This window comes from Micrasema longulum, unplaced genomic scaffold (genome assembly GCF_059751315.1).
Source record: "Micrasema longulum isolate JH-2025_06_02 unplaced genomic scaffold, ASM5975131v1 h1tg000486l, whole genome shotgun sequence".
Lineage (NCBI taxonomy): Eukaryota > Metazoa > Arthropoda > Insecta > Trichoptera > Brachycentridae > Micrasema > Micrasema longulum.
The window spans coordinates 349430-372720 of NW_028277683.1; the positions used below are offsets into that span (position 1 = coordinate 349430).

A 23291-nucleotide genomic window follows, 5' to 3' on the forward strand; every position below is an offset into this window, starting at 1 on the left:
AATAACACTGGGAAACATACAAGACGACGACATAATATTAGTCAAAAATGCTGACATACACAAATATAACACCAGACAACAACAACACTATCATATTGAAAAAGCAAAGACAAACACAGGACAGTCAAAAATACTACATAATGGACTTAAACACTACAACGACCTACTCGTACCTTACTACTTGAAAACTTTTACTGGAGACAAATTTAAAATCAATCTGAAAAAGCACATGATGACTGAACTAACTAGACTAGACGAGACATAAAATGACTAGACAATATTAAATTTCTAATGTAACCCTAACGGGTTTTTTAAAATTGTAAATAAATAAAAAATAATAAAAATAAACAGTATCATGTACACCTGTAACTCAATAAAAATTGTAATTTTAAATGAAATGCAATTATTTATTTCTCAGTTCAGTTAATTTCACATGCATGTATGCACATAGTGACATAGTGACGTGACTGACACTTTATTAATTTATTTTATTTATTTATTTATTTATTTATTTGTTTATTTATTTATTCATTTATTTATTTATTTACTTTTTTTTACTTATTATTATTATTATTATTATTATTTTATTTTTTTTATTTGTTTATTTATTTGTTTATTTATTTGTTTATTTATTAATTTTTAATTTAATTTAATTTTTTTTTTTTTTTTTCTATTTACTTCTTTATTTATGTATGTAATCCAATATAAAATACAAATATATACCTTACAAAAAAGTTTATACAAAAGGTACGGTACATTCAATATAATTTAATTTTTTTTATGGATGTAGCCACTCCACTGGCCCACACTTACATATATACTCAAAACGTATTACTCAAAATTATACACAAACAAAAAAAAGACGACTAAAATGAATTGTTATACATATACTTATATTTATGACTAAAAATACACTTTAAAAAAAGAAAAATAATATTAACAATGATTGTATCAACGATCAATTAATTAATAAATAATTTTAGTTATGTTTTAAGCATTAACTTTGGGGTCAAACATTTTAACTAATGTTAGTACATATTAGTATTTAACCACTCACCGACTTTTTCCGACGTACCCGTCTCTTCGTCAGGACACTCACTACACCAAAATGCAAATACTTAAATACAATCTCGCATGCACACAATACTCACACACCCATACTCATATACACACACCCTCACACACCCTAAATATATATACTCACCCTAACTAACATGTACAGCAATAATAAAACGGATACACTAAGTAAGAGTACGCATTGTTTTTCATTTATGTCGTTTTATTGTATCTATTATTGCTAAAATTTATTGATATACATTTAAAAAAACTTACTACTACTACGAGACTTTTTTAACAATCTAGTTAAATTATTTTTGATTGTATAAATTGCATCTACTCGTATCTTAAATTAATTTTTATTAAAATTAATCTTATCTAAATTTTAATAAACCGCTTTAATAACATATAATGAAAACTAAATTTTGGTCTAGACACAATTTTTAATTTTTCTTTTGTGACTATTGGTGTTCACATATAATTGGTGAAAGATGTTTAGTGTTATTATTTTTTTATTTTATGAATTGTATTTAAATTGCGATATCTTTTACTGTCTGTGAACTGAAAATAAAATAAATAAATCTGCATGCGATTTATGTATTTTTGGAAATACTATAAGTATACATGTATATGGTATCGTAGTATATATATTACTAACATTAGCGAAAGTTTAATTTATTTATTTAAACGCCCTGTATTTAGACTTTTACATGTATAATTTTTTATTTTATTTGTCAGACACGTATGTTACGAAAACGTAGCAAATAAAAATTATTTAAGGAAGGTAAGATTTATTTTTCAAATCAACGTTTTTAAATATTAGTAAAAAATATATGAGTATACATAAAATGCATTCATATATTGCAGTGGAGAACAGAAGTGCATTTTTTCCCATCAGTTATATTATAAAAATCTTACACTTAGAAAAATAATGATGAATACAGATATTAATTAATAAATGGTACACAATTGAAATCAGCAAAGCAGTATTAAGGTATTTATATTTTAAGATAATGAATTGATGCACTGCCTTTAAAAATTCAAAAGTGTTAAATAAAATATATCTATATCATTTGCGAATTTATTCGCAAACGCGTGAATTCTTTATATTGGCGAGTGTAGAGTCCGTGTGGACTGTAGTTTGTTGTAGATACATTTACTCGTACATAGAAGAGTTCATTTAATCGGGTAACCGGACAGGCATCAATATAATACGTAATTAACATATTACAACAGAGATGAGAGCTGTTAATATTAACAAATTACAACAGAGATGAAGAACATTTTAGAGAAGGTTATATAGAAGTCTAGGCATCTACGGGGCTTTGACTTGTTGACATTACGTAATATTTAATCTGGTAATTGAATAGTATTCTTTTGATGGTCCATTGACTGCTGATCTATTTAGTGGCTCAAACAGTTGGAATTTATTGTAACAAATAATGTAAAAGTTTCACGACTCTTTAGCGGCACAAACATTGGTAGAAGTTACATTGTTTGTAAAAGGAATTCGAAATTGGTTTACAGCGGAAATTGAAATTCGACAAAATACAGAATGACACTTTTATTGCGATTTCACACAATGGCACCAACAGATAGACTCCGAACTTTATCGAACGCATACCATTGTTTTTTATTTCAAAATGTTTAAAAGTAAAATTCTACTTTTGCGCGTGTAGTTTTTTGTGGCAACATCAACAAATCATCACGCCGTTTCTCCGTACGGGTAGGCAGAGAGTATCTCTCTTACTCTACATCAGTGGTCCCTTGCCTTTTTATCGCCGCGGATCGGTCAACGTTTATTAATTTTACCGCGGCCCGCTGAGGGGGGGGTGTTTATTGTTTGTATTTTAGGTTAAATCATTTTGATTTTAGGGGACCAGAAAGGTTTCAACGGCCTAACACTTTTGTTTTACAAGTTTTTTTTTTATCCATTTTTGATGAACAACGCAAGCTTTGAAATTTCTAAAAACGTTTATAATTGAGAGGTATATTTATATCTAAAGGCGACCCGATTCCGGGTTAACGAGATGGAGTTTTTTCTTAGCGCCATTTTGTTGGTGAGGTCTTCTACTAAAGAATGAACCTAAATTCTTAAAATAATCGACAAAATTAGATCAATAAAGGCCAAGAGATCAAAAACTTCGAAAAATTCCAGTTATTTGTGGTTGAAACGGTATTAAAAATATTATTTTTTTATTGCAGACATTGGTTGAAGTATATTTTAGTTAAGGGAAGGTAGGGCAAGACGGGTCCCTTAACGTTGGTTAATGAAAAACGTAAAAAAAATTACTAAACATAATTAACACAATTATTATGAAAATAAAACTTTTTTATTAGTGTCCCTCATGGATCATGTTTTCATATCTGTACTTTAGATAACTATCCATTCATATGCTAACACCTTAGATAAGGGGAAAAAAAACCCCTGCTCTAAGTTTCACTGATTAATTTGAATATTTTTTGTTGAAATTCTGACATTGTGAACAATATTCTGTGTTTACTATATTAGTTTTATATCACCCGTCGATGGTAGGAGTGCTCTCCCGAAACTATAATTGTGTTCTTGTAAAATAATAAAATTGTGTAACACTAATAACAAAGTTTTATTTTCATAATAATTTATAATGAAGTGTTACGAAGTGAATGCCGAGTTAATTAAAAATATTATAATTAACACAATTTAACAATGCTTTTTCAGTGACCAAAATCCATATGATTAAGAAAACTAGGAGTATCATTTTTAAGTAATACATTTTTTTATGAACTTCGGAAAAAACCCGTTTTGCCCGTAGGGAGAAGGCAAAACGGGTACCCAAAAACAAAATCCCGAATTCAAATCATTGAATAAAATTTCACAAATAGTAACACTCTCTCAGTAAATTGTACACGTTAAAGGTAAAACATAAACCAAGCATCATTTAAATATTTATTGATGTACAGTAAGTATTACACAAATCATAATAACACAGCGAATTTATCTTTATTTTGTTTTTGTTTTTGGGTTGGAAAATTGAAGACGCTCCCGTGCATATGTATTACTCCCCCAGCGCGCCGAAGTGGACTTATTTGTCTACGGGGAGTAAGCTAACAAACAATGCAAATGTTTTGTCTTGCCTTTGCGTTAACAGTCACATATGAGAAGTACCCGTTTTGTCGACCGTTACCATATTGCCCGACCTTCCCCTCTGTACAACTGTTAAAACTATTTTTTAACAAAATACCATAAAAATATTATTTTTATCTAACGCTACGTAATTTGAGAACACATCATTTTGAAATGGCAAAATCGTATGATTTTCTAATACTACAGCCTTAAAGGGTTCAGGGCCTGTATGACAATAGGAAATTCAATATGATTTATTTTATCTACAAAGTAAAATTAAGTTTTCTGAATAAAAAATATAAAACGTTTACAATTTTTTTCTAAACATGTTTTAAAACCTAAAAGCCTGATAGTGTCTTGAAAGGATAAATTAACCGTTCGGATAATCTTAAAAAAAGATTGTGTAACTTTCCTTTTGTAAGTAGGTACCTAGGTTCTTGTTGACCATTTAATTCCATGACTTAAAATAAAAAATGTTCCATTTTAGAATGATTTTTGTAGATGTCAAACTCTGCTCTTTTTGCCAACAGGGGTGGGTGCACTTAATGAAGAAATACGATTTTAAAAATCGTTTCAATTTTATGAAAACAAATAAATGAGTAGAATTTATAAGGAATTTAAGGAAAACAATCTTACTGGGATCAATTAAAAACGAATGTTGTTTGTTAACACTTAAGTAAAGAATAAATAAATGGAAAAAAAAGATTACAAACTTATATGATATGCAAAAAATAACTACTCCATGCCAACCTGGTAGGTCGGTGATTTTTTTTTTATTTATTCATTTTATTCACAATATATTTATGTAACATTTACTGAGACTCAAATCCCAACTCCATGGAACCAAAGTCTTGTGTTTAGTTGAGATGATTAAAACATTTACGCTCCTATTTTTTTTTCTACATATGAAATTGAAGATTCAAAGAACTTTAAAAATGTCCAGCGTAAAGCTCATCATTTCGAAAAAAACTGCACGTAAATCGGTCCTGTAGTTATTTAGTTTATCGAGGACACACATACGAACATTGTCTTTAATAAATACAGATTTGGCCATTCGTTCTTTCAGTTTTAGGGTTACACTATCGTCACAAAGATTTTTTATTTCGTTAAATGCTGTTTAAGCCGCTTCTTTTCTGCATTTTACGTATTAACACGTATAAATTATAAAAATATTACAAAAGAACTTAACATTTTGAGTACCGGCTAAATGCACATAGAATTTACCCTTTGCCCGGCCCATTTTTGTGTAATTTCATGCTTTGTTAAGGGTTTCTTAGTTTCGTAATTATGAAAATACTCGGTTGAATCGATTGAAACTTCTCTTATTTATTTGAAACAATTTGATGAGTCATTTTAATATGATAGATTGCCGACATTGGCCTTTATGGAAAGCCACATTGCAATGGTCGCATATATACAGGGTCTCACTTCTTATTTGTGCTTTTTATCCCGCAGCCGTGTAAACAGAAGATTATAATAACCACGCCTTGTGTCACGGTCCCGTGTTTTCACGTAGTTTACAAGCAACAAAAAAGTACTATTAAAGGCCACTAGATGTCAATAAAATGCACCTTTTTAGACAGCTGGTAAACCACGTGAAAACGCGGGACCGGGACACAACGCGTGGTTATATAGTCACGTATTTACACGGCTCCGGGATACAAAGTGTTAATGACCAAATTCTAGATTCTAGACAACAAACAAAATTTCCATGACATTTACAATTACCAGCAGCAAAAAAGGACTAGTGAAAGTCACTAGATGTCAATAAAATGCACTTTTTAGACCGCTGGTAAACCACGTGAAAACACCGGTCCGGGACACAACGCGTGGTTATATAATCACGTGTTAACACGGCTCCGGGATACAAAGTGTTAAGAAGTTGTAGGTATACATATTACCGTAACAAACCTTGGGTATTTTATGCGGGGTTGATTTGGCGTATTGGGGTTAAAGCTATTTTGAGTAAAGGCCATTAAGTTTTATGATCGGTACAGGTCAGTCCAAGTACACATATCTATTCAGTGGTCCAAGTCAACTGGTCTAACATTAGGTTGCTTGACCATTGTTAAAAATTCTGATTTTTATGTTCAATTTACCCTAACATGCTGGTAGTTTAAAATGATCATTATTTTGATTTTATTGTTTTTGGTTTTTGCTAAGCGGCCATATTTATTTTACTTGGCGCAGATGTTTTAACTCCTGGGTTTGTGGAAACTCAAATATCTCAGGCCCCATTTGTTCTATCAACATGGGGCGAAAAACAGATTGCTCAAAAAAAAACTGTTAGATTGTTAGGAAACAATTTTGCCTAAATGTAATTCTAACCGGTGAAATTTCGGCATAAATTCTAGGCTATCGTTTGTAAAAAGTCCAATTTTCAAGAGAAAATTTTTGGAGAACGAATGAGTCTTCAACTTAAAACTTGACAAATAGTTTGTAAAAAGTTGTGTTTACAAATGAAATTTCAAGTCAGAGACTTACCCGTCTTTGAATTTTTTTTTTTTTCATATTTGCAATTTTCAGGACTGAAAATCTCTAGTGGAACACCAGATAAAATTCTGAAATTTAATCCTATAGTAGCATTGTGTGAAGGGCATTTCATCTTCGGTAAAAAAAATATAGAATATTTAAACAATATTTTGAGTTTGTCTAAATGTTTGTAGACAAGGACTGGATTCAACTCCCTGGGGAGCTGTTAATATTAACATATTACAACAGAGATGAAGAACAATTAGAACAGAGAAGGTAATATAGAAGTGAAGGCGTCTACGGGGCTTATAATATGTCATTGATTTATCCTATAATTTTGTCATATAATTTTGTCATATAATTTTGTCATATAATTTTGTCATATAATTTACTAATTTATACTTTTGTTTAATTTCTTTATTACTAATTTTATATTTTATAATGTGTATTTGTGGTTCAATTTTTATTATTATCGGTATGTTTTATAATTTATAATAATTGTGTCTCATTTATTTACTATTAATGGCATATTTTCTAATTTATTTTTATGATTCAATTTTTATTATTATTACTTGCATGTTTTCTAATTTATATTTGTATTGATTTTTTCTAATGTTATTATAATTCTTTGAATTTATTAAGCATCATTTAATGAAATTAAAAATAAATAAAAAACACATGAATAAAATAAGGTCCTTCCTAAACACAGGAATTTCCTAGCTAGTCGGGACCTGAAACAAATAAACTCTGTACATTTTAAAACTGTGAAATACATTTAAAAAAAATATATATTTCTTTCTCCAAAGTCTTCTCCGTCTCTCTTGTAATATATTAATAAACTGGTGCAACAAATGTAATTGTGTAAAGTAAAAGATTTGATAAAATCAAATATTTCCACTACCTAAACACTTAAAATATAAGGAAATCCTCTCAGGGGTTTTGTATTATCGTTGGCTTTTCTAAAGTACCCCGGGAATCGTATTAGGGTTTAGATAAGTGCTCCGTCTACAGTCTTCAGTCTACAAGTCTAAAGTCTACAGTCTACAGTCTACAATACATTGTACTCTTCTAGTCGACCAGTCTACTGCCATGCAGTAAGTTCTACCGTTACATCCTACATACTTGTACTCCTAGCGAGACTTAAAGATTGCAACGTATTTATTCTGCTAACAATGAACTGTCTAGCCCAGGGCTCGTATCACAATGGGAACTTGACGTTTATCTTCAATTTTATCTATTTTATTTATTTATGACAAAACACTAGGTTTATAAACTGTACGTATTACATTACATTACATATTTTATTTGTACGAAATATTCCCAATCAGCAAAAGTGCTGGTATAAGGGGATATATCCTTATATATATAATGCCTCAGTACGTGTGATGTCACCGTACTCCTCCTAAACGGCTTAACCGATTTACGTGCGGTTTTCAGAGAAATATAGATCTTCGCGCTATGCTTGTTCGTAGATATTAAAATTTTCAATCTAATATGAAAAAAAGAAGTTAGGAGCATAAGTGTTTTATTCATCGATCTACCTGGGTTGCATTCGAGGAGAATGCATTTACAAGCTTTTTAAGTGCCAACCTAAAAACGATGAAAAAATTTTATAAAATATAATAAAAGGAAAAATTGCTCGGTGAAACCAAATTTTCGACACTTTTAATGCGTAGATAAACGTATCGAGGGGTTCTAGACCCGTCGATATAAACCGATGTACTTACATAAAAACTTGATGGTTGGGCTATCGGTAGTAGACCTTTGTAGTCGGTCGGGAGACTTTTATCTTCAACTATGACGTCATATTGAAGCTATGTCATTTTAGAGCGTAGATATAATTTTAATTTTGATTTTTAATTTTGTCTTTCAATTTTAACTTTTTAATTTTAATTCTTAATTTTAACTTTTGATTTAAACATTTGATTTCAACTCTTAATTTATACTTACCTACATCTACTACCTGCATCGAATAATTTATTGTTGGTTGAGATTTTTCACAATTAAATTTAAATGTTCATGGAAGCAGAGAGAGAGGGAGGAAAGTAGAGTAGCTTTACAATGTCTTCTCCTTTTTATGAACTTTTTATGTAATATTTTTATTTTCACTTTTTTAGAATTAAATTATTTTTCCCCTCTCCTCCTGCATTCATTAGTGTGAAATCTGTGATTGGTCTTACTTTTTTTAATTGTTCTTTTGTACCTTGTTTTATATAAAAACTGTATGATTTCATTAATAAATAAATAAATAGATATGAGTAACGTGACGTACGCTTCCCCTCGTTTCATATCGATGTACCTACCCAAAACTTGAAGGGGGGAGGGGTCGGTATTACATCTTTATATTCCACGGCTCAACATGTTAGCGAACAAACATGAAAACTTTGATTTATTTCATTTATCTTTATACAAATTAAAATCATTACTTTTTAATCACTTCTTTTCTAAATTATAAAAATGTGCTTAGTGTTACACTTGTTTTACTGTTTATACTGTGATACTCGTACATCGCCTCTGTTGCTTCGATACTTTTTATATTTAAACTCTTTATTTATTACCTAGTCCTGACGAAGAGACGGGTGCGTCTCGAAACCGGTAGACATAGAAAAGTCGGTAAATGGTTATATACAAATATTTAATAACATTTAGTCAAATGTTTGACAACAAAGTTAATGCTTTAAATATTAATAATATATTTATTTATTGTTAATTTGCTGCATATCTATGTTAGATTTTTAAATTTAATTTTCCTTCATTATGTCTTTATTTTCTGCTGATTTTATTTTATGTATCTATATTTTCTATACTTGTGTACAGGTGTTTCATTAAAATAGTTTTTCAATATTATTTTATTCTTTGTCAAAGGCGTAAGCCGTCAAATAAATAAATAATCGCTAGAATTTATCTTCAACTATACCGTCCAGGTGAAGGTATGACGTCTTTATCTTCCCATCATAATCGAGGCCCTGGAGTGCTAAACCTTAGCTTGAAAGCAATTTTCAGCACACTTTAAGGATATCAAAATGTTAAACCTCTCATGCACGAATTCTCCTTCACGGTCTCAATCCTGGGGATTGGTTTGCAGCAAAGTAGTCCCGCATCTCGTCCTTCACTGCGCCTACTCTCTGCAGCCCTCTTCAGCTTTACATGTAAGGCGCAGTTCCAACCCTCGCATACTTGCTTTAAATACTCCCGTCCGGGGCATCCTCTGAATTTATGAAATATGATTAAATAAAATTGTTTAAGCAACAATTTTCCCGAAAGAGCGCTGTTTTGTTTTAGGGTGGTAAGTGGCCTATTTCACTTCTCATATCTCCGGATATCCCTAAGCGAAAAATCACGTCAAGCGGTCGCTCTGTTGCGACGTGAAGGAAACACAAACAAACAAACCACCACACTTTCGCTATTATAATATATGTATTTTTTTATTTATTTATCAAAAGCATACTAAAATTAACAAATAAATTATTAAGTCCTACGGAACTGCATAAAATGCAGTTCGTCAACAGGTGCTTATAGTTAAGTTTTAATATAAACAGGGTGTTCTTTAAACCCTGTCACATCCGAAACCACGATGATCAGTACGACCAAAAAGACATATTGGCACATTAAAATAAATTTTTAGACCGAATAAAATTTACAAAAATAAAATATTTTAAAAAACAAATGGTTGCTTACTTCTGCAAGGGAGAAGCGAGTTAGTTTTTTTTTTAACATTTTTTTTTTTTAATATTTTATTTTTAAAAAAATTCTGCCTTCTAAATATGGTTTTAAATATGCTAATATGTCTTCTAGCCCATACTGATCATCGTGGTTTCGGATGTGACAAGGTTTAAAGAACACCCTGTATACATAATCTTATCTCTTGAATTCTATAAACATATGAAAACTCTTATTACTACGGGAAAAAATATGTACATCGAAAATAAAAAAATCAAAAATTGACCAAATAAAAAAGACAAACACAAAAAAAAAGCAACATGAAAAACCACGTTCTAAAAGCCAGATTCTTAGCAGACGTTTTTCTCTAGAGCCAGATAAGTTGTTTTTTTTATTTAATTTGATATTTAATGGGGGTATATTATACATTTTTGGTATATTGTACCCTAGTGTTCTTTTCCCGAATTTATTATTGAATTTAGGAAGAGCAAGTCCATTTACACTAGTGAACCGAATATTATATACATGCTCCATTTTATTTCTATATTCAGATAGAGACACATGCTGAGAAACCAGCTTGGATCATAAGAAAGCTCATAATAATAAATTAGTATGAATAATGTAAATTACAACTAGTTGTTTAAGTTTTTCTTTCAACTATCTAAATAAATATATTACACATTAAAAATCACGATATACAAACAAATATTTATGTAAAAGTAGGTGCCAGGAAGGCGCCTGCGAATTGAAATGCCATCTTTTACGCCCTTGTAACGTGTATATATGTCATTGATGTGAAGTAATGTATTGTTTGTTTATATTTTTGATGTTTCAAAATATGTTTTCAAAGGTGTACACCAGCCCTGGCTAACCCGCGGCTCGCGGTCAAGAATGACTTTTTTTTAATAATTAGTCAATTATGACAACGTAAAAAAAAGCCCAACGTGAAGGCTTGTCAGTACCGAGGTTTGTAAACAAGTATGGCCAAAGAACACTTTATTACACAATATCTAAAATTTTCAATAAGATCATAAACAAATCTTTAAAAAAATGTTGAAAAAACATTCAAGAAAAAATTTATTTAATAGCTAATATGTAACAAGGCTTTGTATTGATTATTATTTTATTCTAACAGTCATCTATTTAAATTTTGTGTAAAAATACTTTTTATTTTAGTTTATAATAATCTTTATATTACTTTTTAAATTTATATAATTTCTCTAACTTTTTTCTTTGTTAAGGAAAAATAAGAAACCTGCTGACAAGCCGGTTTCGCGGTTTAGTGGATTTCATTATTTTTCCTTTTATATTTTCTGTTCGTGTTTACCTTTTGAATAAAAAATATATGAGAAAATGTTTGAGATGTTCAGTTCTCAAATTTGTGTTGATGTTTCCACTGTTTCAGAAACCTTGCAAGTGGAATAATTCGACCTACAATGCAATATTGAATTAAAAAATATATACGCCACGATTCCAAAAATAGAATTTTATAGTTAGTCCATAAAAAAACCAAAAATCCTAATAAAAGATGCTTTGCCCAAAAACATCTTATGTTAGGATTGCCTTTGGATCTACATACGTTTACAATGATTTTTTTACAAAATGAAACATAATAAAAATATTAATAGGGCGTCAATAACAGACGTAAATCTGGAAAACCATTCAAGGTGTGCATCGTTAACTATTGAAATAGATTCAGAAAAATTAAGTAAGCGAAAAGAAAATGAAATATCGCACTAAAAGAAGTGGTCATTGATAATTAGTTTTATTTTAAATGAAATTTGCTGTACTGATTGATTTATGTGTCTTAATTAATTATTTTTATTGTTAAAATTGTTAACTCTTAAAAGACTGTGGTAAATAATCCCTTTGCGCGCGGTGATGTAACATCGTGTTACCACTAGTAAAAGACGGAATATTCTAAAGTTCAGACATTTGATAAAAAAAACATGGAGACAAACTGTTTAATAATTATTTTGCCATAACTTATGCAAATAAACCTATAATTTAGCCCTGTTATTGCAAAATAAATTAAAAATCACAAATACGCCTCCGTCATCAACTGTCTGAAGACTGAATCTGTTTTAGACAACACCCGCAGCAAAACAGCGTCTCTGTCTTCCTTGTTATGACTTCTATCTTCGTGTTCTCTCTCGTGTCAGGTATCTGAATAGATGTGTTGCTGAATTAGCGGACATTCAATGTGTTTCCTTTTCATATCTGGTAGTAGTTTCGTTTTTTTCACAACTACCGTGATTGTACTTTCAGATTACCACTAAATTTGTTTTTTTTAATATTTACAAAAAATCAATAAGTATGAAATTCGTTGCAATGAAAAAATATAATTATTTTTGTATAGTGTCTGTATGTGCGGTCTTTGGGAAAATTTTAGGTCGTCAATGCGGCCCGGGTCGCAATTTGGGTTAGCCAGGCCTGATTTACACAGACTGCTTTGTAAGGTGGAGAAAATTCAGTAGAATGTGCTTATGTTCGGATTTACCTACGGAATATTTTCATAAAATATGCAGGAAGCAACCTGATGCAAATCGTTCTATTACTACGATAGTGTTAACCGTCTTTATCGATCACGGTGACACTATAATATTCACGAAAATGACAAAAAAATCTGATCCCAAAGAGCGAGATCCGAACCTCAGACGGTGGTTTGATATTTATTAATATGTCATCACCATTACATTGATCAGTGTTGTAAATTTTAAGTTAAAATGCAATAAAAATACCTACTCGATATTCGAACATAAATGCCGAGCGTTTTACAAGAAAGAAGTTTGACAGCTGAAGTTGCGATGTCGCATTCGATTGTCAATGTCGAGTGCTTTGGGGCACTCGAGATAAAGTCGATCGGTTTTCGATCGACTGCATTCGTATGGGTGGTTCAAGAATGCTGTCACTCATCGAATTACGGAAGTCGCATACGATTCTAAAGACGAATGAGTCCAGCATAAGGCCCCAGGGCGTATAGACTCCCGGACGAAATAAAGAATAGTGATACAAATAAAAATTAAGTAAAATTTGTTTTAAAAGTCTTTTTCTTAAATTCTGTGTTTAGTGAGTAAAAAAAAATAGGGAAACCAAACAATTTAAAACAGTGTTGAAAAAGTGTTTATTATTTTTAATGTATTTCGGTATCAAAAAACTTGATTTACTTGTATTTAATTTTATTTTACTTTTATTTTATTGATATTTTTGAGATTTTTCTATTTTTATGCAAACATTATTATATTGTGTTACCAAAATATTTAAAGAAAGAAATACATACAAAAAAACTGCTTTTGCAGTTGCAGTGGTGGGAACTGTTTAAAATAATGCTTATGTCAAAAGTTTCAATAAATTTATTTTTTTAAATCATATTAACCATGTCGGGAATCGAACGCATGGTAGGTAAACGCGCTGACCAATACACCACGAGGCTGAAGGCTTTAAGCCATAAATGATTAAAATGCCAACTAAAATGAGGCTTTAAAACAATATTTTAGCATGAATCTGTTGAATAATTTATTTTTTTCATTTTGATTTAAAAACTTAGTTTTTTTTTAAAGAATGCGCATTTTAATTCAAACGGCTAGTTTTGAACCTTAAATAAATAATCAATACTACCACGAGACCTCGATACATCCACGAGACCACAATTCGGTATAAAATCGTTAGTTTTATACCGTTCGTCTGTTGGGTCGAACAGTGAGTCGAACAGTCTGCCTGGAAACTATAGTGAAAAGCTTGTAAATGTAAATAAGGTATTGTACTTGTGTTTTGTAAATGTACAATGGACATAAAACTTATATGAAACCGTAAATTTTCATTTACACTAAAAGCAATAGGCACCCTTTCTATTTAATTTCCTTCAGACAGAATAGTGGTTTCATAAAACTCTTCCACCTTTTACCGTTCAACTGTAAACCTAATTTTTTTTATATTTTTTATTTTATTTAAATTATTTATTGACAATTCTTGATGGAATTCCATTGTTATGATGTAAAAACTCATATTTACATAAAAGTTATTAATTCAAAAATACTTGGTACACTTCCACTAATTTATTCGACCAATCGTACATTGTAATAAAACAATAAATGTTTTTCATATAATATAATCTTCTCTTGAAGTACACTGCAACACATGTTTCAATAATTTGTCTCACTCTGTTCCATTGAAATATTGCCTATCGTATATTTTTCAACTTATTTTTAAATGTACCTACACTACACAAGATAATATTTAGTTTTATATGAATTATCCTACACTGTATAATATTCACCAGTCTGAAGATTCCCATTAGAGGGTGAAAGCGCTAATTAATTAATAATGTATTACACACAAACAAATCAAAAAGTTTTATTAAATATTGTATTTCGAGCCCTGAATTTGTGGTTATCTTTATATTGTTTATTATTAATTATCTGTTTTTGTAGTATTTTATAACATTATGTACCTAGCTGCTTTAAACTTTCAAACTGCATTTCTTTGATATGTTTGTATTTTATTTTTTTATCTAATTTTTTTTTATATCTAGCTTCTACAGCTTTTTTTTCTTTTCTTTTTTTTTTTAAACCAACTATACTTCTAAACACAGTTCTTTGTTTTATTTCTTGAAATTGTTTTTTTTTAAATTTATGTGGTTTATACACTCATCTTTTTATTTTTATTTTTATACCAACTAGACTTCTTAACACTGTTCTTATTTTTTATTTCCTTTTATTGTATTTTTTTAAATTTATGTTTTTTTTATTTACTCATCATCTTTTTTTTATACCAACTTTACTTATAACACTGTTCTATATTTATTGCTTTATATTGTATTTTTAAAATTTTATGTTGTTTATATACTCATGTTTTATATAATTTCCATGTATGTAAAAGCCTTATGGGCGTGAAAAATTAATAAAATAAAATAAAAAATACATATTATTCTTCTGTACGTGTGATGTCACTGAACTCCTCCTAAACGGCTTAACTGATTTACGTGCGGTTTTCAGCGAAATGTAGATTTTTGCGCTGCGCGTGTTAGTAGATATTAAAATATTCAATCGAATCTGTAAAAAAAAATAGGACCATAAATCATTTTTTCATCGACCTACCGGGGTTTCATTCGACAAGAATTCATATACTAATACAATTATAAGATGTTGTTTATTTATGTTTAAAAAAGTTGGTTTTTGAATGCTTACAAACAACATTCGCTTTTTATGGATCCCAATCAGATTATTTCCTTACACATATTTTAATTTCTTCCCATTTACTTCTTTTTATTGGTTTTTTGGTAGAACTAAAATAATTTTAACTGATATTAAATACATTTTTGAAAATTGCATTCATGAGAGTGAAAACGAGGAACTAGAATCCAAATTGTCAATGCGCTCTGTAGCTGCAAGACGAGGTGGGATACTCATTTATTGTTCGGCGCCCTTGAAGTGATTTCTACAAAAATGGCGCTATGTAAAATTATAGAACTATATACGGGGTGACTGGAACTGAACCCGCCATAGCAAATTCGCACATAGAGGTAATTTGCTAATTATTATACTTTCCCTAGTTAAAGTTTTATAGTTTGGGAGATATGTAAATTTTTATACTTTATTAAGATTTATCCAAAATTGGACCTTTAAGCAATCAAAAACAACAAAATAAAGATCGAAGTTATTTATATTTATTTCATTACCGACAAGGAATTACTCCCTTCTAAAATTAGACATGTCTATAGTGTCTATAGACATCTCAATAGTGCGAATAATAGTCCAGGGCTCGAGTTCTATTTCACATACATGACTGTATTCTTCATCGGCCTGGACACAAAGACGCGAAAATTAAACAGTTTATAAAAACGGCAATTTCATAGGTAAGATCCTTATATGTGGAATAATAAAATAAAATAAAAAAGTTAAATTCGTGTAAGAGGCTAAATTGGTCGAACTAATAATATTACAAAATAGGTTATGTAACCGGCCCACTCTTAATAACTTCAAATAATAATTTATTGCTGTCTCGCAGTCAGCGCTTGTAAACAAATACATTATGTTCCTACACAAAACTGAGACATATAATCTCATTAACCTGTTTCTAAGTTGTTGCTAATTATGTTAGTGGAGCCATTAATTTTGTTTATCAGAGCAATAATTAACTTTTGACAGTATTTGTCTATTGCATTGAAAGCGGTTTATGCACATGACTTTTAATTGGGTCCCTGGTGTAGTTTCCAACTGGGTAAACATAAGGGTTTTTTTTTAATTTTCTTTAACATGCTTATTTTTCTTCTTCTAAGTGTAGGCCTTGTAGACCGTTCAAGAGGGAGTAGCCTCCTGCGAAGACCATCTCTTTAGTGGTCTGTCCTGGAGACGTTTACCTCGGGGTTGGGCGAGCAATGCAAGGTAAGAGATGGATGGCTCCATTCTCCTCACATGTGCATACCGATGTTCTCTTCTTTGTCTCCCCCAACTCTAAGAACACTTTCGATCTCAAATATTCCCTTATCTTTGAGTTGTTTACTTAGCCTCGGAGACTCTTGCCATTATTATCATTTGCGAATATTATTAATAAATTCAATGTTCTTCCAATAGTTTTGAATATTATTTTTTTTGACGGACTTATGGAGTCCATTCTAACAATGGTAAAAACAATTTATTTAACTAATCAAAAAGCTAGGACAAAAAAATAAATAATTACTACCTCAAGACAAGATCCGGTCTATCTTAGTGATTGTTTAAATTTAGAAAGATTTACACCAAAAATGTCCAAATCTTGTCTCGAGTGTACAATGCGACACAATCGGGACATTAGTGCTTACAAGCCATAGTTTGTGCTGTGTTGATCAAGGATCAGCACATTATTATTTTGCAACCGGCGGATTAGAACATTGAATGCCACTTGTTCCAGTAACGATGGTACATCAATTAAGCCATTCAGAAAACAAACATAAATATGAAGTCAATGTTACTTCTACGTTTTTGTAGACTTGAGATTTTTAACATTGACTCCATTTCTCCGTAAGTGTAGTCTCCTCTCTCGAGGCCAATCATCCATGCTACTTTTCTTAGCAAACAATGTTGCACCAATTTGATATGATTTATCCGGCCTACATAGAATGGAGACCAGATAACGGAGGCATATTCTAAAAGAAGACGAACAAGTGAGCAATATAATGTTTTAACTGTGAACATATTAGTAAAGTCACTAGATGTTCTGCTTACAAAACCTAAGAGTTTGAGAGACTTGTTAATCATAGTACCAATATGTTCATTAAAGGTAAGTTGTTTACAGTCTATGATAACTCCGAGGTTCTTAATAGACTTGACTACATCTAAATTAATATTTTCTATTTAGTAATCAAAGGAGATAGGTTAATTCACTTTATTTAGCTTGCACTACATATTAAAAGAATCAATACCTGACTAAAGCAGCAAACAGTCATTTATGTTTTGAATTATTTTAAGAATTTTACTGTCGTCCGCAAATAAAAAATATGATCGAGTAATGGTGCATTGGTCAGTAATACCTTTACCAAATGCAGCATATCTCAATAACAGCGGCGCCTCAAAAGTCCGAACCCCAGCAAATCCGAACGCCTCTATAATCCGAACGATCCCCCCTACCTCAGCCTATGTGGTCCTTGTTATTTAAATCAAACGACATTTCCGTCTAAGTTGCGGATGATTTTGGTGACTTACCATTAAGCCTTTTTCGAAGCAGAGGCTTTTAATAGTATGCAGCAGGGCCTCGATATTCCGAACCCCAGCTAACCCGAACAACCCCCCTACCTCTGAGAAGCTTCTGTGTCCATTGTTATTTGAATCAGATGACAATTCCGGCCAAGATACGGAAGGTTTTGACCCTGAAGATTACTTACCATTAAGCCTTTTTCGAGTCTTTTCAGAAGAAGAGATTACAATTTCTTGATAAAAAAATGCCGATATTGATTATCTGGAGCCTTTGACTGATGAAGACATAGTGAAAAATGAAAAAGAATCGATGGCATCGAAACCAGTCGCGAGGATTCCACATACTCAAACGGCGTCTGCCTTGAATACATGCTTGGAATGAATGGATGAAGTCGACTTAATTCCAGAAAAAACGCTTTTACATTCATTAAGGGATAAAGCATTGTCTATGTCGCTAAACAACACTCTTCAAAGCACTATTATATTGGAATTTATTTAAAATAGTGATTAATAGCATTATACGAGTACTTTAATAATATAATATTTTGCATGATTAAAACATACTTTTCTGATGATGAAAAATGCCTTTCAAAATATTTGCATACTAAATCCGAACGCTTCGTACATCCGAACAGGGTATACATTTTGGGTGTTCGGACTATCGAGGCCCTGCTGTATTTGTTTAAATATTTTGAGTATACCCAAATGTTTCTAGACATACTAAAATTCCACCCTCCAGCAATTTATCCAAAGAGATTAATATTTCAACAGAGATGACAGAAATAACTTTTTGATAGATATCTCAACCGAAATGAAGAAATTACTGGTGATCGTAAAAACGCCTAGATTTCAAGACAGTAAGATTCGTTTCACGCTTTAGATGCGAGTGCAGCGTAAAATTAATATCGCGTTTAAATACATATTGCATTACGACCTTGTCGGAAAACGAACTCTGCATTTCATTTATATAATAGCCTCACGCGCTAACTTCGTTTTATCTTCTGTTTTTTAACTCGTTGTCATTTTTTTACTATTTCCGTTAGCAAAATGTAGTTTTACACTCCCCCTTTATTTTATACATCTTCTACCACTCCTTGTCTGTTTCTTTATTTTCCCTTCCCTTCCCACTACCTCTTTGTTTTACCGATGTTTTTTTTTTCATTCGTTATCATAAAAATTGTTTTAATTCTTGGAAATTGGCACTCTCGGAACTGTGTATTTTGCTCTTTTCCAATCAGTAGCCACCTATGATTTATTGGACTGGGAGGTTGCACGGTGTCTATCATGAACCTTCTAATAAATGTACAACAAATAATTCTTAGAGTGATGCTTTGATGCCCCCCAACTTTCCGATCTGATAAATTGTTTTAATTTATGAAGGTACTGGACATAAGACCCTTTTTTAAAAAAAAAAAGAGTCATTGACACATTTCTGGCCACGAAAATGGGGAACTAAAATCCCAACCGCCTATGCGCGCCTATGCGCTCTGTAAGACGTGTTGGGATGTTTATTTTACAGCGTGACTCTTGAGGTGATGGATCACAAAAATGGTGCTTTATTATTATCCTAATTAATAAGATGACATCTCCGTAAAATTCTCGTGCGAGGTTTTTCTGTAATTTGAATTATTTAAAACCAAAAACGCGTAGGTACGACTTTCACACAGATTTTTTTTCCCTTTTATGGCTCCATGAATGTTCTAGGTCCTGGATGAACATATTATGTTCTCCAAAACGAAAGCCATTTTTAGGTAAAGTCTAAAAGTTTGGATTTTATCTAAGAAAAGGGACCATTGCGGGAGACTGCTGCGACACATTGCTTAGATTTATATACTATAAGGCGTGTTATCCAAATTTTTATTGAAATGTGTGTGTTTATGTAATAATTTTTATTTTTAGTATTCTTTGATAATATGCATGTTTTCACTTTCCATTATGTTGTATCCCAAATCAACACAAGGGCTTTTTGCTTCATGAAGTTAGGGATATTTTTTTTAAAATTAATAATATGTATCTTTATATGGATAAATAAATAAGTCAATAGAATAAATGAAAATTACTTTTTATTTGTTTTTTTTTATATTATCGTTGCTTATTTGATTAAATTTAAGTGAATATATTTAATTGTTACCTATACATATTTTTGTTATTGATTTAATTATTTTTTGCTTTGTTCCTAGTAAAATAAAGCAAAAAATAATTCAATCCTGGATCCTGGAACGTAAGATAGGTCAGTCTGTGGAACTATTATTTAAAAAATATTATTGATAAATCCCCCTTTTTAGATCATGTAAAATATAATTAAATTATATTTTATATTTCGTTTATTTGTAAAACATTTATAAAATTGTGATTTTTCTTTTTGAACTTTATTGTACATTTTTACTTATGTGCTTATTTTGATGTACGATAATTTATAAATAAGATAAGTATATTTTTCTATTCGTATGAACTTGTGACGTAGATCAAAGTAGTTCATTTTTATTAAAACTATATATTTTTTTTTTCATACATTTTCAAGAATATTTGCAGAACAATATGCTTTAATTTTAATCGCGTATAAGAAAAAACACGTTCTTTTTAAGTTTGATAAAAAGTAATAAATGTGAAATAATTCAAGCGTTTCATTTTAAAATGAGCACATGTTACTTAAATGTTTTTATTTGTTACCTGGGTTCTTTATAATTTGGTGTATTAAATTTATCAAACGCCTTTACCTGCGAACAAACTTTGCCTTTTATGCCGAAAGTAGATACTCTCTACCGGTCAACTACCTGCAATTGACAACTCTAGCGCAGCGAGCTGGCAACATCGCAGTCAACAATATTTTTCAACTCTTCAAGTTGGTACCGCGCTGTCATGCCGGACTAGTTTTGTTTTGCTTGGCGAATCGTTGGCAGCCGTCGTTAATTTAAGATTGCGAGCTTTAAATGTATTTGTTTATCGCGTTTATATATAAAAGTTGATCTAACTGATGTGCAATATTCACCAAAATGAATATTTGAACGTATCAAATCAAAGTTTCACGTTGAATAGTGATTTATTAAAACGTTTTTTATGAATTCAAATTGTTGAATCAAAGTTGATTGTGATTGAAGTTAGTGTATGTTCTGAATAAGGTTTGTGAATTGTGAATATTAAACACTTAATCCATTGTTCAGCTCATATCGCAGAATAAATGCATGTAATTATAACTTTTTATTATGTTAACTTTTTACAAAGTAAAATTTTTCGTTTGAAACTTTTTGACAATCGGTGCGCATGCCCAGATGTTGTGTTTTGCAATATATCGTATTTTGCCTTTTGTTTGTGATGTTTCGTCATTATTTTCGCTTATTGTGTTTGTTTTTGAGAAGCTTAAACAAAATAATCATGTTTATATACGTTTGTTATGTAAATGGAATTGTCCAATAATAATATCGTGATTGATTGACAATTTGACAACAACGTAAAATATAGGTCCGCAAAACCTCGATCGGATTTACCGTTATTTATTTTGAAGGTACATGCATAATCCGGATAACTTAATAAACTATTTTTTTCTTTTTAAATTGATTAGCTTTTGTATACTTTGTGCGAGATTCATTAAAAAATAATGTTATCAATCGATACATCATAAATGTCAAGTTGTAAATTAGTCAAAATAACCCATAAAATCAAGGTTAAAAAATCAAATTACTCAGAAATTATGGCAGTTTTAAAATAGTTTATTTACGTAAACAGACTTTTTCCCACAGAAACAAACCATTGGTCACCTTACTTTATAGAAATATTTTTTAATCATTAATTTGTCGAATAAGAAAAAAAATCTAAATTTTTAACGGATATTTCGAGTCTAAATTAATCATTTACCGTTTTTGCTTGTATATGTAATTTTTAATACTATTGAAATTTTTTGTGTTTTTTTATACTTTTTTAGCTTGTATTATGTATATTTAGTTTTAATATGTTTTTGATATTTTTTTTAACCTGTACTGGGTGCGCATATTTTGTTAATTTAAAAAAAACTTTTTTTATTCTTGAAATTTTTAACATTTGCACTCTCGTACTAGTTCAGTTTGTATTTATACATACATGTAATTTTTAAACTTTTTATATTTTTTATTTTTTCTTTCCTAGATTGTATAATGTATACATCATTTTGAATTTATTTTAATACTTAGTTTTATGTTTATTTTGTTATTTTTGAATATTTTTCATACCCTTTTAATTTGTAGTGCATCATAATTGTTATTCTGCTTTTGTAAATAATGTTATAGTTTAAAATATAAAAACGTCTTTAAATAAATATTGTTATCAGCATGTCCCTAAATGAGTTTTTTTTTAAAACTCCTTGGGAATTTTATATAAAATTATGAATAGTATGTTTTCAAGTAAATAAAAAAAATATTTAAAAAACTCGACCAAACCGCATACGTTATATTAAAGATATAACAGTTCTCCTTGGAACAGATTATCCTAGTTTATCCTAGTGAGAAGATCTTTTTTATTAATTTCGCGTACGTTTTTTTCATATGTGATAAAAAATAATAAAAGCAACGCTTTTAAAATAATTTACTTAGAAATGGCGCTCTCTGACTTTTCTTCATACAAACGTGTTACCCTATATTCTCCCTGGATCATAGTACTAGATCAGTGATTTTTCTGCACACTATAGATATTTACCATTGGCGTGTCTCTATCGTTTTACTTTTTTGATAAACTGTTTCGTATAGGAGCTAGGACCACGTAATAACCCAAAAAAGCGCCCAGCTTTTTCTGCCGTCTTTGGACGTACGGTATAAAAGTATAATCAATAATTTTGAAAAACGGAAAAGGTACAGATACACAAAATTTAATTCTGATAGTCTTTCGTTAAAAAAACAATCAAATCGGTTCAATTTTGGGGTGCAGAAAACGGGAAAGTGAAACGTCGATTTTGTCGATTTTAGTTAGGCAAAATAAGTCCGTCGTGCAGTTGTCTTTTTCGCACAGTACCGGGAAGGCATTTGCGAGAAAGTGACAAAAATAATGCTTGAATACGGTTTTTGGTAGTAAATGTGAGATCAGTGTGAACGGAGATATTCTGAATCAGGTAGAAGAATTTGTGTATCTGAAAATTATGTTTACTAGGGATGGAAAGGAGGGTGATTGCCGGGAACACGGTGAACGGCGCACTGAAATCTACTTTAGCAAACAAATGTTTATCGCAGGAGGTAAAACTAGCAGTTCACAATGGAGTTCTAGTGCCAATTCTAATGTATGGGACCTAAATATGGAATTAAAGAAATAATGATGAAAGAAGTTTAATGCTGTCGAAATGCGTTCCTTTAGGCGAATGTGTGGTA

The 23291-nt window shown here is 30.6% G+C and overlaps 1 protein-coding gene across 2 annotated transcripts in view; it reads left to right on the plus strand.

The window, feature by feature from the left end:
- The first annotated feature begins 20828 nt into the window (after positions 1–20828).
- The window catches only part of LOC148281219 (uncharacterized), a 122178-nt gene continuing 119715 nt past the window's right edge, over positions 20829–23291 (plus strand). The window contains exon 1 of one of the 2 annotated variants that reach the window (XM_088227029.1): positions 20829–21083. The gene's annotated coding sequence lies outside the window, so the exon portion shown is untranslated. Of the gene's footprint in view, positions 21149–23291 lie in introns of both variants that reach the window. The other variant, XM_088227030.1, reaches the window with a different exon arrangement.